This window comes from Amblyomma maculatum, chromosome 7 (genome assembly GCF_055883805.1).
Source record: "Amblyomma maculatum isolate TAMU_Amacu chromosome 7, ASM5588380v1, whole genome shotgun sequence".
NCBI classification, from domain to species: Eukaryota; Metazoa; Arthropoda; class Arachnida; order Ixodida; family Ixodidae; genus Amblyomma; species Amblyomma maculatum.
In genome coordinates, this window is record NC_139350.1 from 57,155,099 (window position 1) to 57,171,470 (window position 16,372).

Genomic DNA, 16,372 nt, shown 5'->3' on the forward strand with positions numbered 1-16,372 from the left:
GTCCAGATAACAAAGACAGGTCTGCCACTTGAGTCCACGAAGAACAGTGTCCATCAGGCGCTCGAAAGTAGCCGGGGCATTGCAGAGGCCAAAGGGCATAACGTTGAACTCGTATAATCCATCCGGTGTTATAAAGGCAGTTTTCGAGCGGTCATTATCAGCCATCGGTACTTGCCAGTAGCCGGAGCGCAAATCCAAAGAGGAGAAATACTCGGCTCCCTGTAAACAGTCCAAGGCGTCGTCAATTCGCGGCAAAGGATAGACATCTTTGCGCGTGATTTTGTTAAGCCTACGGTAATCGACGCAAAACCGGATGGAACCATCTTTCTTGGTGACCAAAACAACCGGAGAAGCCCATGGACTGTTAGATGGCTGTATGACGCCCCGGCGAAGCATGTCGTCCACGTTGTCAGCAATGACTTGGCGCTCAGAGGCCGACACGCGATAAGGACGCTGTCGTAAAGGTGCGTTTGTACCAGTGTCGATTGCGTGCGTAACGACAGACGTGCGACCCAGAGCAGTGTGAGGAAGGTCGAAGGCAGAAGTGAAGTTCTGTAGAAGAGCAGCGAGTTGATCGCGTTGTGCGGGTGGGAGATCTGCGTCAATAGCTTGTTGAAGAACATCGGGTGGTGTCGAAGCGGTCACTGTATCGCAAGAGCTGAGCACATTAACGTCTAATGAAGTAGGCGTTGCAGGAAGAGTATTTACAAGCTCGGGATCAAGTTCTTCAATACGACCGAGACACTCTCCGCGTAGCAGGACGGACGGGCACGAAAATGGATTTGAGACGTACATTGCACTAAGGCCATCTTCGAACTTGAGGACAGCAAATGGAAGCAGGAGGCAGGGATGGCGTGAAGCGGCGTCGGAAGGTGTGAAGAAGACAGTCGAACTAATAACGCTTTCACAGGAGAGTGGAACGAGGGCAGCAGAAAACGGAGGAATGTCTGTGTCACAGGCGACGAGGAGTTTTGCAGGCCGGGTAGGGACGTCACACAAGACGGTATCACAAAGAGGTAAAAAGGAAACTTCCGCGCGGGCGCAGTCAATAACGGCATGATGAGCGGAAAGGAAATCGTAGCCCAGGATGATGTCGTGTGAGCAGTGAGCCAGTACAATAAACTCGATGGTGTATAAGACGTCTTCGATGAGAACACGGGCCGTGCACGCTGCTGAGGGATGAATGCGCTGGGATGAAGCGGTGCGAAGCGAAAAGTCGGGTAGTGCGGTGGTCACCTTGCGAAGACGACGGCAAAGAGATTCACTGATGACGGATACGGCAGCGCCCGTGTCAACAAGAGCGAGTATTGCGACACCGTCGACGAACACTTGTATTACGTTTGCGGGAGAAGACGGAGGACTTGAAGAGTTCGAACCAAGCGCAGTTCTTGCCCCGGGAACTGCGACTGTTAGTTTCCCTCAACAGCGCCGGTAGAACGTCGGGGAAGCGGTGATGGTGAACGGCGACGAGGGGAAGATGATCGGCGAGAGGTATACGTTTGATTGTCCCGAGGAACGAACTCGGAACCGGGTTGAGTTCTCGGCGAGGGCTGGTCGGCGTCGTACGTGTAGTTCCAGGGGTCAGGGCAAGAAGGTGGAAGGCGTTGGCGGCAAAGACGGGCTACATGGCCCGGCAGCCCACAAGAGTAGCAAATTGGTCGGTTGTCTGCGGTGCGCCAAGGGTTCGTAGGGCGTTGGCGTACCCTTGGAATACGGACATGGAACGCCGACCCAGGCGATGGTGAAGGATGGTTGGAAGGGGCGGCCTGGTAGGAAACAGGTGCGGTTGGCATTAGCGGCCTGGCCGCAACTTGGGCGTACGTTAGTGGTGCCGTTACTTGCGGTGGCACGGGGCTGGTCGGAAGCACTGGGCTGGGCGAGAGCACGGAACTGGGCGAAAGGACATCAGCGATATGGTCTTGCACGGCACGCCGTATGGTAGGGGCCAAAGACGGAGCCATGTCAGGAACAAGGCGACCAGTGTCTTGTAATTGAGGGACCAGGGATAGCTGGCGGGCGACCTCTTCGCGAACGAAGGCTTTTATCTGTTGAATCAAAGGGCTGTCCTCAGATGAAGTAGAACCACCCAGTGCTAGTGTAGAAATGGTGTCGTCTCTAAAACCGGACCGCCGGGTAGAAGCGCGCTGCTTTCGAAGCTCGTCGTAGCTCTGGCAAAGTTTAATCACTTCACTGACGGAGGCAGGATTTTTCAGCCAGAGCATCTGACACGCGTCCTCGGAGATACCTTTCAAGATGTGTCCGATCTTAGCCGCTTCGGACATTACTGGGTCGACACGTTTGCACAGGTCAACGATGTCCTCTATATAACTTGTGAATGACTCGTCGGCATGCTGTGTGCGCTCACGCAAGCGTTGTTCTGCTCGGAGTTTGCGAACTGCAGGACGGCCAAACACTTCCGAAAAATTCTTCTTAAATGCAGACCAAGATGGCAGGTCTGCCTCGTGGTTGCGAAACCAGAGGTTCGCCACGTCGGTCAGGTAAAAGATTACGTTACCTAGCTTAATAGTGTCGTCCCATCTGTTATAACTGCTGACACGTTCATACGCCGACAACCAGTCGTCGACGTCTTGGTCAGCCGTGCCACTGAAGAGGCATGGATCACGCTGCCGTAGAACGCCAGAACACAGTACCGTGGTTGGTAGGGGCGCCGATGTCGAGGTGGTCTCGTCTGGCATGGTGGAAGCAGTGGTCAACGTGCGGCTTCTAAGTTCCAGGGTGGATGGGAACGTACCCAGCAGCACCTCCACCAATTGTAGGGGTGTGTTTATTCGGTGAACCCAGGTGATTCCAGCCGCTCAGGGGAGACTCGCAGCGAAGCGTCAGGCGTGGCGAAAGAGCAAGGCAGCGAACAACTTCTTCGTCCTTGAGAGCGGCAGCACGCGACGCATGTCAGTGGTTATATCGATGAAGATTACCACCCCAGACGGCCACTGACGTCCGACGGACAACCGAACTCGGCCGCAACTCGGCGGCCGATTTCGGACGTCCGCCGGAATTCCGGCGTACGTACGAAAGCGGATGGTCGAATCCGTTCGCCCAGCGGACAGCCGCCGTACGTCCGCCACTGGATTTGCTTTTACACAGCTATGATATAGTTTGTAGTCGTCGAGCTCGTCTGAACTGCGTATAAATCAGTAATGCCGTCAAGTCTGCATTATATGATACCAGAGCGAATCGATGCGATAGAAAGCGTTTCCATTAAACAGATTTTTTTATTTTCCGCATGTTTCATCGTTGAATTCCTCCATCAAAAATTTTTGATGAAAAGTTAAATGAGCATTAAACATTTTTCTATCGTGATGCTTCTGTGAAATTTTAATCAGTGGCTGAATAGACGCAGCAAACAGCAAGCTCAAAAAGAACGAAACCGAACCTATCTTCAAAAAAATCTGAAATGAGCCAATCCAATCCACCTGACAAGTTGAAGTTTAGTCATGGAAGATGGCTTCACGTTTCCGTGTTCTGCATTTTCTGCGCAGTTACAAATACCTACGGCTGTAATGCACTGCTAGCATTGTTTTTGCTGTGGCTTGGTGCGGCTGGCACACTTTGTTCACCCGCCGATTCCAAAGTAAGTATTTCACCGAACTTTTGTTTCTTTAGTGGAACTTTTCGATGCACCGATGGTGCTGAGCTTTTGGGTAAGGAAACGGCTCTGTAGAGCAGCCGAACGGTCGAGTGTTTTAGGTGAGACTGACAGGTTGGCTCCGCGCCGACTAACTAAAGTGCAGCCTCAAGTCTGAGGGCCATCTTTCTCGGCATTACTGGACGCTGCGCCAGTAAGCCGCGCAACTTCTCTGTCTCTGATAAAGGAGTGCCTGCCCGAGCTTTAAAGGAGTTAATTTGTTAACCATGCGCAACGTGCTGAGTTGTAAAAACTATACGAGAAAACTTATGCACTCGAGCCTATCGTGCGACATGCCTACACTTGTGAAAACGTCGCGAGGTTTTTATTTTATTTTTTAATGGACAGCCGCTGATCTTTCTCTCTTGAGCTTTACGGCAACTACAGTTTCTAGAAGGAACGGCTGTAGCTACTAAATAACTAAATGTTTAGTACTTTCCTTCAGCTTTGACAAACCAGGACAGCACCTTGCGCATTCTAAAACAGCGCAAAAGAACAAGGACGAGAGAACTAAACGTACTACAACACGAGCGCTTTCTCGAAACGTAAGTACAACACGTTTCGTTCTCTCGTCCCCGTTATTTTGCGCTGTTTTAGAATGTATACATACCAACTCGCCCAGGCTTCTATTTTGGCACCTTGCGCATGTTGGTTATGCTTGTGGGACCGAACCGCGCAGAACAACCGGACAAGGAGATGAGAGAGAAAAAAAAAAAAAAAAAAGTCAGCACTTGTCTTTTTCTTGACCCGTTGTTCTGCGCTGTTCTGGCACGAATTTGACATACCGCCGCCGCGATACAGTTGGGCTGTGAGCTCTGGTGCCTGCAACGCCTTCTTTTATGCAAAACAGGCATACTGGGAGGCCATGCAAGCCGCGGGCTCAAAAAAAAAAAAAAAAAAAAAAAAAAAAAACACGAGCTGAGCAAAAGTGAGATGAAAACAAAATTGTTGTTGCTTTGTCCTTACAGATATTCAAAGGCTCCTAAGAACTTCACTGCATTATTGACAGCGAGATAATGCCAAAGCTACACTAGAGCCATGCAGCACCTTAAGTGCATGATACTGAGCTTATGTCTTGCACTGAAAGCTCTTACCATGTTCTTAGATTGTCATATTAAAGTAGCTTTAAACCCATGCTTGTTAATGCAGTGATAGCCATAAATTGAATCCAGGGCATCATGCTCACATACAAGGCTTCTGATAACCGCCGGTCACATGATGTGGGCTATAGCAGAAACCTGTACCTGGTCATCTTACAAGCATTTGTGCAATTGATGCTTTTAATGTGTTGTAAAAGTTTTTGTGTTCTGTTTCTGTATGGGAATGCTTTCCTTATTGAAGGCTAACATTTGGCTTGCTACAGCAAAACCTGTACCTAGTCATCCTAAAAACAGCACCGCAGTTGGTGCTTTTAGTGTGTTGTAAAAATATTTGTGTTCTGCTTCTGTATGGCAATGCTTTTCTCGTTGAAGACTAGCATAAGGCTTCCAAAAATTTTTCAGATGCCATTTGCTGTAGCCGATTTCATACGCCAACAGGAAGCAGCACTTTGAGCATGGAAAACTGTCATCCACGGGGGAAAAACAGCAACATCCCTTTGCATTCTCATTTCTTTGGTATGGCTAAATGTGAGTATTGTATCATTATCTATATTATTAATATTGAATCATCATTGTCAGTGTTGAAGTTGTTTGAGCGTGATGATTTTAAACACACAGGACATCCCTTCGACAGGTTTTAGCTTGTTTACATGTAGGATGTAGAACTGGTTTCAACAAACTTTATGCAGCAAATTCTTTTTACATTGTCCACCATGTTACTTTTTGTCATTGTCCATTGAAGTAAATAACCAGTATTTTACGTTTACACAGTCGTCCACTCTTAGCTTGAATGGGAATGTGTGGCATGCAGTTTGCAAAATAGCAATGCATCCGTCACAGCCATGCATCAAGGATAAGTGGCTTGTGCGTAGAGGGACCAGTCGCTCCAGCTTCAAGTCATCTGCCGCTTTGCTCCGGTGTGCAGACGTGCATTGAGGCAAAGTGGTTTATGTGTAGAAAAACCAGGAGCTTCTTTGTCACATCTGGCTGTTTGTTACGGTGTGCAGATGCGCATCGAGGCAAAATGGCTGATGTGTAGAGGGACCAGGAGCTGCTGCTTAACGTCCTTTGCCTCTTTACTACAGTGCACAGCCGTGCATTGATGCTAAGTGGCTTGTGCATGGAGGGCCCAGGAGCTGCAGCTTCACGTCTGCCTCTTCGCTCAGGTACGCAGGTGCGTATTGAGGCAAAATGGCTTATGCATAGAGGGACCAGGAGCTGCTGTGTGGCGTAGTCTGTATATTTGCTATGGTGCGTATCGAAGTACAGTGGGGGGGCTCATGTGTAAAGGTATCATGAGCTGCTGCGTCATGTCGTCTGCCTCTTTACTATGGTGCGCAGGCATGCATCAAGGCAAAGTGGCTTATGCGTAGAAGGACCAGGAGCTGTTGCTTCACATCTGCTATGATGCGCAGCTGCGTATTGTGGGTGGTGGTGGAAAACATTTCCATCAGATACAAATACAGGTGGTTACTCACTAGCGGACCCTGAGGGGGCCCTGACAAAAACAAGGGGTCCCGAGTTTGGGACCCCAGTGGTGGTAGAGGGACTAGAGGCTGGTACTTCACGCTGCCTGCCTCTTCGCTACGGTGTACGGCTGCGATGGATGCAGTGGCATCTCAAAAAGTGCATGCCACATACTCACATGTTCAGCCTGAGTGGACGACTGTGTACCTGCTATAGCTTTGTTATTCATAGAATAAACCTAGGCCAGGTTGGATAAATTATAGCTCACCTCATATGTGGTCAGCAAAGAAAAGCCACTTCAGAAAATCTGATGCATTTACTGTCATAGGATTCTTATTCATATACATGCTACTGACCAGTCAGATTTTTCACCCTCAGAAATGCCAGAAAAACAACCAAGGGTGCGTCTGTAATAGTCTAGCTTGCTCTTTCTCTGCAGACTTGAGTCAGATGTGTGTTCCATTGCTGTGGGTGGGACAGGTGTGAATCTTTAATTTTAAGCTTGCAACAAGTATGTTATTGTAGTTTAAAGGCAAAACGGTACTAATAATCGTAGCCCCCCCGTGGCCTTTATCCCCTTTTAATAGTGTTGCTAGACACTGAATTATTAGTTTACTCTGCACTGTTTCTGTCTAGTTAATGTGCGGAGATGTACATATTGCATTGCTTGTATATGACTTGGAGTTGTCGACTTTGCACTTAGAAACATTGTAGCGTTATCTGATGTGTTGCTTTCATTTCTTTAATGATTTCTGTAAGGGATCGGTGGGTATGCTAGGCACCATTATTAGTCTGCTCTTTTTGGGTCACCTGTTCAATGCCCAGCTGCGGCCGTCTCCCACTTGCCCTCGGACAGGAGGCGGAGAGACGCGCACAGGGGCAGCTACAGCAGCTACAGTGCTTAACGGAAACGTAGGCAGAGAGGGAAAGAAGTCCCCTCTTCCGAGGACTTTTCTGTCGCACTCAAAGACGCGGGGACAGGCAGTTTGTTCTCGCCCCGCCGGGGTGGCGCAGTGGTTACGGCGCTCGACTACTGTTCCCAAGGACGCGGGATCGAATCCCGGCCTCGGCGGCAGCTTTTCGATGGAGGCGAAAAGCAAGGCGCCCATGTGCTGTGCGTTGTCAGTGCACGTTAAAGAACCCCAGGTGGTCGAAATTTCCGGAGTCCTCCACTACGGCGTCTCTCATAGGCTGAGTTGCTTTGGGACGTTAAACCCCACAAACCAAACCAGTTTGTTCTCGTTGCTGTGTCATGCAGGGGGCTCATTTTTATTTAAGGAGCTTTACGAACAGTATACAACTAAGGGGTCCTTAGTACGCTGACTGGACCCATCACCCGGAGGCAGCACAGCTTTGAAACGAGCACCTCTTTTGGAAGAACTGCTTATCGTTCAAAGAAAAAACACTGTCAATTTGAAGGGTGTAAGGCCCTCTTCCTTGTTGGGGAGCCCACAAAAGTGACAATTATTCAGTGCAGGCGCGCTGAGTGGGGTCTCGTTGAGGATTCCAACCCTGGATGTCAACAATGGTGGGAGATGGCGGCGTTGAAAAAGGGCAAGTGTGTAACAGTGACGGTATGATGCGGAGCGGGAGGATGTGGGTTGGCTCTTCTGATGTGGTCCGCAATGGTGCTGACTCGGACGCCAATAATTGCAATAATTGCCCTGTAAAAAGAGCCGCCAAGGATGCAAGCTTTGGGCAATGGTTGCGCACGTGGAACACCGTTTTAACGGGTTCTAATTTTTTTTTCTTTTTTTATTTCCTAGGGGAGAGAGTTTGGCATGTGACCTAGTGAGCCAATCATTTCGAGGTCCATTCTCTAAATTCCGTTTGTTGTGAAATGAATTTGTTGTCCTTTTTGCATTGCTTGTATTAGGGAGAGGGTGAAGAACCTTATGAAAGTGGAAAGACATGCCAAAATGTTTGTTAGCCAGTCATGTTCGAGTTCGTTGTCATTGGGGATGAGAAATCTGGGCGGAGTCCCGAAGTTAATGAAACGGCCCCGCGGCCTGGAGAACTCGTTCTGAGCTTGATTTGGATCTCATTCCTCTTCGGCATAGATCATGGTCATTGTTTCACCTGTTGTAAATATGTACATTCATGTATAAAATTTTCCGTTCATCTTCCTCTCCGTGTGCAAGTTGTTGTGGCCAGATGCAGTAAATTCACTATTTTCATTTCTATATAACATGCCTTTCTGAAGATGGTGAGCTCTTTTGTCCAATCCTGTAAGAAAGCAGCAAAGCACTCCCAAATCTTCCACAAAACTGTGTGATATCTTTAATGCTAACTGCGGCTTGGTGTCACTCAAAACATGTAGTTGAGGTAGATTTCTTCCCCACCCCCCCTCTTTTTGTTCGTTCAAATGAGGACCAGCGGACACTAACTCTTGCTTTTGTAATGCCCTAGGCCCCGCCTTAAGGCAGTACTCCAATGTCAATGCCATTTTTATAGCTAGGCTGTCCAGCAGCACTAATGTCTTTTATACACTTCTTTTACTAATCTCTTACCCAAGTGGTGGCTTATACTGCGGGGGCGAAAGTCTCTGGACAGTACGTCTGGAGATTTTGGACTAGAATCGTGATGTAAACGAATTGTGACCTTATTTCTCTTGCACACATGAAAGAACTAACGTTCAACTTTCACATTGACAAGTATGGTCCGAGTTTCCTGGTCGATGTGAAAGTTATGTGCTTGGATTGCAGTTTGTGTAGTCCACACACGTTTGTCCCCGATATTACATAGGGGCAAATTAGGCGCCTTTACAGGGGCAGTTTCTTTGGCGCCCACTACCTTCCTCATAAAAAAGCTACAGTGTTTCTTGTGAACAGCTGGCTGCATTTATAAAGGCCATTATTTTTTGTAATTTGTTGTGCGTAGTTGAGAAATCCATGACATGCACAGCTGGTTGCCAGAATTATGCAACCATATTTCAGTAACTAACATCCATGCTGCATGCTGCCGGTAATACATCAGGAGCTTGTGGTTGTCAGCTTTTTGTGTTTTGTGTAACTATAAGCCTTGCTATTGTAATGTCACATATAGCGATGTGGGTAAACAAATAACTTTACTTTTACTTTTAACTCTTGTAGAAGCATGAACACTGCGCAATCACTGCGGAGGGCTATGCTTCCACATTGGGCTTTAGCCACATGTCAAATGTCTGTCTTTATTCTGCTGCAGCAGCTTGCATGTTATCAGATAAGTTACTTCGTCGCAGCTGCTCTAAGGAGACGCTTTCTAGACGCTTGTAGCCTAGATGTTGATGTCGATATACCCCCGACACGCCCAGGGAATGTCTTCGGTAGAGGGTACATGGAAACCAGCGAAATGTGCAGTTTACAGAACAAAAAGGTAACAGTTTTAAATGATGTTTTTATTGATCACTTCTTTTCAGAGCAGGAACAATGACTTTAGAAATCTGCCTGTTAAACCGCTCAAAATGCAGGTTTCTGTCGCCAATGCGTACCTGTGTAATACTGCAATGCTCTGGCTGTGCTTTATGTTCATATACAGCATCCTTTATGCTTAGTTTCTCTGCATGTGCACTCCATGTCTTGGGCATTGCTGAGGGCACATAGCAGCAAGCATAACATGCTATGTTTGGTCAGAGTGGCATGTTCAAAGAGACGACATAAAAACATTAAAATACTGAATGCCAGGTTCTGGTCAAACTACATTTGTATCTTTTGTTATTCTGCATGGGTTTTGCTGCAGTTATATGACCTTTCTATATAGTATGTGACAGTTCTGAATGGAGATGCATGCGTACAGTGCCATCTGGAAAAAGCAATTGAGAGAAACTGGCAGTTGCCCTTGGAGATGTGTAATCAAAGTTCATCACAGATAACTTGAATTTCATTTTCCCTTCTATTGCAGGAGGAGCCCAACCTGCTCTTTCCATCTTAAGCCTGAAAGACCAGCAACAGCTGATCGAGCAAATGCACAGGATAGTAACTGCTCCTGGAATCCCGGCCTGCGGAGGCCGCCCACAGAGAACTCGATCATCTCCTCGCTAATTCCGAAATATTAGGTTTCAATAAATACCTTTTCCTCCACCACCTCCCCAAGGGAAGAGCTGTCACGGCCAAGGATAATTAAAAAAAAATTATTCAAGTAGGTTCTTAATACTCCAGTTGGCCTGCATTTTACCGTGCCATTCCTTAACATCGATATTTTTTTAGTGTAGACTATTTATGCATGCAGTTTTTGCAATAAAGCAAAAAAAATGCTTTTTTACAACCTCGCATTCTGGTATGCCTATGCACTTCGCATGTTTTCAGGAATGGTGCATTTGTGTAAAGCTCAGCTAGCATATGTGCCTCTTTGATGGAAGTTTTAATTGCACACTGCTGTTCAGTGCTTTGTGTGTGAAAGTAAAGCAGACAACAGGAAACTTGAACCTGTTGCATATTCTATTGTCTGCTTTACTCTCACGACAAAGGCATTGAGCACTAGTATGTGACTAAAATTTCCATGGCACATGCTTGCTGAGCTTTACACGAATGTTATTGGCAAGTTTTTACACCAATAGCGGGCCCTGCAAGCATCTTCCGGGAAACGTCCGAATGTCCGCCTCCGGCTGTCCGTCGGACGTCCGTGGGACGCGATCCGGATCCACGAACGATAGTCCGACGGACGTCCGCTGTACATATATCGAACATAACCGGACTTCCGTCGGATGTCCGAAGGTCCGAAAACGGACGTCCGTCGGTCGACCGTCGGACGTCTATGGCCGTCTGGGACACTACAATTAACATAAATTATGAACTGCTAGTACTCAGAGAATTAGTCTGCAGTTACAGTCTTTGGTGTGGAAGAGATTTAGTAACACATCTGGTCCACAGACAATGACGAGCAGCAATCACTTTGTCACTGTTTCCGCATGCTTCACTCCCTTACCTTACAGTATTGCACTATGGGAAAGCCATTGCAAAGGCAACCTGTCACCACATTCACGCTTTTTGTGCTGATTTACGTGATTGCAGTTTTCAGATTAAGCGCTGAGAGGACTATGCTGTGTTTCTCAAATTCGTGCTGCGTCTCCATGGGAACGACCCCCTCATACGTTCACACGATGTCAATCTAAGATGCTTTGCCCCGTTGCACCCAGGCACCGCAGAGAAGCCCCAAAGATGGGTGACTGTCGCTGGTTTTCAATTCAGCTCTTCATGCCGCGTGCCCCCCGGTTTGACCTGCTTGTATGTTAGCACCTGTGCGGTCAATAACTAAGCATACTATACGACCACAATTTGTCAAAATTTTGAACGTAGTAGCCAGAACATTGTGTTATCCGGGAATGCATCAATCGGAAAAAAGGCAGTCTAATTCTATGGTAAAGTTTTAATTATTTCCGTATCATACCTATTCAAATTGATTACCGCTGATCGATGCTTTAAATTGCCGATTTCAAAATGTTGGAATTGTTTCTCGGACACACAGCCCGCCCAGTGGTTAGTCTGGGTGCTGCTTTTGTAGAACCAGTTTAAATTTCCTGCTCTGGTGACGTTCTGATTTTTGATGGACCTCTTTGAGAACTAATGTGCATGTGTTGCTGCGGAAGAGGACGTGGCGGCCGTACTTGGAAGAAAAAAAAAGCCTGCCACTCATGGCAATGCAGCATTAATTTCTAGGTGGCTTTGGCGCCACCAGGTAGCTCTGCGTAGCCGTGACGTAGGCCTAGGCCTACGTCACCTAGTCTAGGAAGGCCTAGTCTGCGTAGGCCTAGTCTAGGAAGTTGTAACATTTGTGGTAGGTAGGGTAGGTGGTTCGTCGATTGCGGCAAGTTGCTACGAGTTTGAGTTACGGGTTTAGTTGTAGCCGGTTGCAGCTTTGATATTTTACGCCTGCAGTAGCATTGTGAATGTGCGGTTTATTTTAAACGCCCGGAAATACTGTGTCGAACCAAGCGTTCTTGTGATCCGCCGTGTTCAATACAAGACATGTCTGATCAGCCTACAGGACGTGCACGGGGTCGGTCGCGGGGCAAGTCCCGCAACATACCCCTTCCACAGGAAGCTGGGGTACGTCGACCTGGCTTCGAGGGCCCTGGGCCTTCTCAGCCACCACCTCAGGCATACCAGCAACAGCCACAACAGCACCCAAGCTACCAGCAACTGCCTGGTGCCATGGCTGCGCCACCACAGCAGCAGGCAGCGTTCCAGCCGGCACCAACAATGGCGTCATCAACTGGGCGTGCTGCTCATAGGCCTGGAACGTTAGTGCGACCTGGAGATATTACTCAGGCACCCCCTCAGCCGCCCACCGAGCAGATGGGCGCCATGAGCCTGGCCGGAGGAGACACTGCAGGCAGGGGCGCCCGCCGTGGTCGGCGGGATGAGATTGCTATCCTTGCCACCCGGCCACAGCGTATCACTGACAGAAAGGGTACCACTGGGAACCCTATTAGGCTGTTGTCAAACTATTTCCGCCTGGAGACGATGCCAAACTGGGCCATTCAACAGTATCACGTGGACTTCGCACCGAACATTGAGTCGTCCCGGCTGCGTAGTGCTTTTCTAAGGGATCACCGGGACAGGTTCGGAGGAAGCTACATATTTGATGGCATGTCTGATTTGAAGAGTTCCACTCGTCTGGAGCACAAGGTGACGGAACTGTACTCTCAGCGGCGCACTGATGGTGCCCAGATCCGCATCACGGTGAAGCATGTCCAGGAGCTGGCACCGAACAACCCTGAGCTGCTCAGGATCTTCAATACTCAAATGCGAAGGAACCTCGAGAGTATGCAGTTTGTCCAGATCCGGCGCCAGTTCTTCAATGCTGCTGGTCCAAAGCCTATCAGCCGTCACAGCCTGGAGATCTGGGAGGGCCTGACCACTGCTGTGGGCCAGCATGACGGAGGCATCCTCATGGTGGTCGACACAGTGCACAAGGTTCTGCGTACGGAGAATGTGCTCCACCTGCTTGGGTCTCTGCAGCAGTCTACCCGTGGCAACTACAAGGACGAAGTCATGAAGGCTGTCGTTGGATCAATCGTCATGACCAGGTACAACAACAAGACGTATCGTGTGGACGACATTGACTGGTCTAAGAACCCACAGCAGACGTTTGACACCAAGGAGGGCCCCATCACCTACCTGAAGTACTACAAAGATCACTACAACAAGGACATTTGGGACATGAACCAGCCACTGCTCGTGTGCCGTCCCAGAGAGAGGGACATACGGGTGGGCCGCACTGACAACCTTTACCTAATTCCCGAGCTGTGCTTCCTCACAGGGCTCACTGACGACATCCGCTCCAACTTCACCATCATGAAGGATTTCGCCAGTGAAATGAAGCTGGACCCCGTAAAGCGTGTTGTCAACTTGCAGGAGTTTATGAAGAACATGACCAGAAATCCACAGGTCACAAAGGAGATGGACCAATGGGGGTTGAAGTTTTCTGAAAAGCTGGTTGAGATCTCTGGTCGTCAAGTGCAGCCAGAGAGAGTGATTCATGGAAACAACATCAGGTCACCCGTGAACTCGTCGACGGCAGACTTCTCGCGCGAGATGCGAGACAAAACTATGTTCAAGGCTATCCAGATCCGATCATGGGTGGTTGTGTGCACCGGCCGTGACATGAAGAATGCGCAAGACTTTGTGCGTGAGCTCATGTGTGTGGGCCCACCAATGGGAGTGACCCTGCAGCAGCCACAGGTGATTGCTCTGGATGATGACCGTGTGGGCAGCTACATAAACGGCCTCAAGAATGTCCCTCGGGAGACTGAGATGCTCATGGCGGTGTTCCCCAACAACCGCAGGGACCGTTACGATGGACTCAAGAAGGTTGCCTGCGTTGACATGGGACTGCACACCCAGGTGATGCTGGGCAGGACCATCAGCAACAAGAAGAACCTGAAGTCTGTGGCAACAAAGGTGGCCATCCAGATGAACTGCAAGTTGGGTGGAGAAGCTTGGGCTGTTGAGATCCCGCTTCAAAACGTCATGTGTATCGGCTACGACACCTACCACGATTGCCGCCAGAAGGGACTGTCAGCTGGTGGCTTTGTGGCCAGTTTGAACAAGACCCTGACTCGATGGTACTCACGTGTGAGCTTCCACCAGACTCACCAGGAGCTCGGCAGTGCACTGAAGACCCACCTGGCATTGTCGATGAAACAGTACCAGGAAGAGAACAATGCAGTTCCAGAGCGCATCCTCTTCTTCCGTGATGGTGTGTCGTATGGCCAGCTGCTTCAGGTGCAGGAGTGGGAGGTTGGCCAAATCCAAAGCTTGCTGACCGAAATGTTTCCAGGGAGAGAACCTCAGCTCGCATTTGTTGTGGTGACCAAGAGGATAGCAGCCCGTTTCTTCAGCATTGACAACAGGGGTGGCTACCAGAACCCGCCTCCAGGAACAGTGATTGACAACATGGTTACCCGGCCAGAACGGTACGACTTCTACCTTGTCTCGCAGAGTGTGCGTCAGGGCACAGTGGCTCCTACTCACTTCAATGTCATCCACGATACCACCACGCTCAAGCCAGAGCACATGCAGAGACTCTCCTACAAGCTCACTCACTTGTATTTCAATTGGCCAGGTACCATCCGTGTTCCTGCTCCATGCCAGTATGCCCACAAGCTGGCATTTCTGGCAGGCCAGAGTCTTCACGCTGAGCCACACAAGAGATTGTCCACCACTCTCTTCTATTTGTAATAAGCACCCATCGAGACCCACAAGCACTGCCAGTTTCATTTGCATTCTTGTAGCAGCTGCGCCTCTCAATCCTTGATGTCCTTTCTGCTTTGTACTTTCGAGTTCCTTCTCTGTTTTGTATTTTGATTTCCATGCCCCCTTCTTCCTTTCGTTACCTACATTTCACGCCTTGTACAAGTGGCGTAGGAACACTGAAGCAGTATCCTCCCATCAATGCCAGGCGTAACGAGATGCTTGGTTTGGTGGCTGTGTTCTATCCAGCTGCAAAGGGTACCTCACATGCTGGTGACTGAGCCACCTGTAACATTGTTGGGGTGTGCTGCTCTTTAATGTTTTCCATTATCATGCTGCAGGCCAAAAGATTTGTTTGTAATCTTTTTTTTTATTTTTTACATATTGTTGCTTCTCCTTTGGAGAAGCAACAATAATAAAAAAAAAAGGCAGTTATTCAAATTATTGCTGGAATGCAATTTATTTCGTTATCGTACAAAGTTTGCATTTCTGTAACCCACTTTGAGTTGATGTTTTTTGGCAAGGGTCTAGTGCCTTGCAATGTTTCAGAATATGTTTCACTGTTAAAATGTCATCACATTGAATAAAAATTAAAAAAAAAAAAGGGCACCAAAACTTTATCGCTGCTTACGCGTGTACGAAGCCACTGCTTTACACAATTGCGGTTAATAATGGACAATAATGCGGCACAATTTATCTTCCGAAAAAAAAAAATGGCCTTTAAAAAGCGCCTTTTCCAAATTGAAAAGCATTGCTGCACTTCCGCTGGGCAAACTGCCATCTCGTAGCGCTCAGACGAATCAGGGGACTCCATCTGAGACCGGCACGGGCCGCTGTCTCGCAGCGTGCCCAGAAATGAGAAACGCGTTAGTAAAAATATGCACATGATTTCGTATCAAAAATGATGCACTGATGCTACCGTCCGTTGTGCAGCGTTCAGGATGGTTTCTAACCATTTCGCTTCAGATTTAGCATCCATTTGCTAGCCAAATTGGTGGCTAGTTTGCAGGCAGGAATTTGAGCAGACAACTTCTGTACCTCCGTCTGTATGCCATTCTTCTTTTCCCCTTAACCTAAACCAACCAAATGAGATTTAAAGCTCTGTGGTGAGTGTCAATGTAAACGTGCGGAATGAAAAAGCGAGTCGCTATCACGTCTACTCTTACGGTAAAGCTTGTGCTCGTAATTTTGACTGCGACAACTGTCAAGCAGATGTTCCCCAGTTCTGTAGTATTGGCGCAACATCGTGACGTGCCGAATGGTAAGCACGCATTATGCATGACTCACCATAAGGGGTCCGAGTACATTTGCTTTATATCTAACCATGTTGCATAATTTAGAAAAGACCACAGGCACTAATTATTACGATTTGTTCGTTGAACACTATTACACAAGACGAAAAGAGAGGTAAAACATGTCTGTCATCATCATCATCAGCCTGATTATACCCACTGCAGGGCGAAGGCCTCTCCCATATTTCTCCACTT

At 48.3% G+C, this 16,372-nt stretch overlaps 1 long non-coding RNA gene and 1 pseudogene across 2 annotated transcripts; both read left to right on the top strand.

The window, feature by feature from the left end:
• Nucleotides 1–3,424: 3,424 nt before the first annotated feature.
• LOC146183316 (uncharacterized) lies at nt 3,425–10,352 on the top strand. 2 transcript variants are annotated; one of them, XR_014708764.1, is made up of 4 exons: nt 3,425–3,592; nt 5,149–5,274; nt 5,754–5,920; nt 10,093–10,352. It is a non-coding gene; the product is annotated as an uncharacterized LOC146183316 (long non-coding RNA). The 2 variants fall into 2 exon arrangements; XR_014708763.1 differs by lacking the exon at nt 10,093–10,352 and having other exon boundaries at nt 5,754–6,207.
• Nucleotides 10,353–12,154: 1,802 nt separating this feature from the next.
• Nucleotides 12,155–14,888, top strand: LOC146183317 (piwi-like protein Siwi pseudogene; annotated as a pseudogene).
• Nucleotides 14,889–16,372: the final 1,484 nt, after the last annotated feature.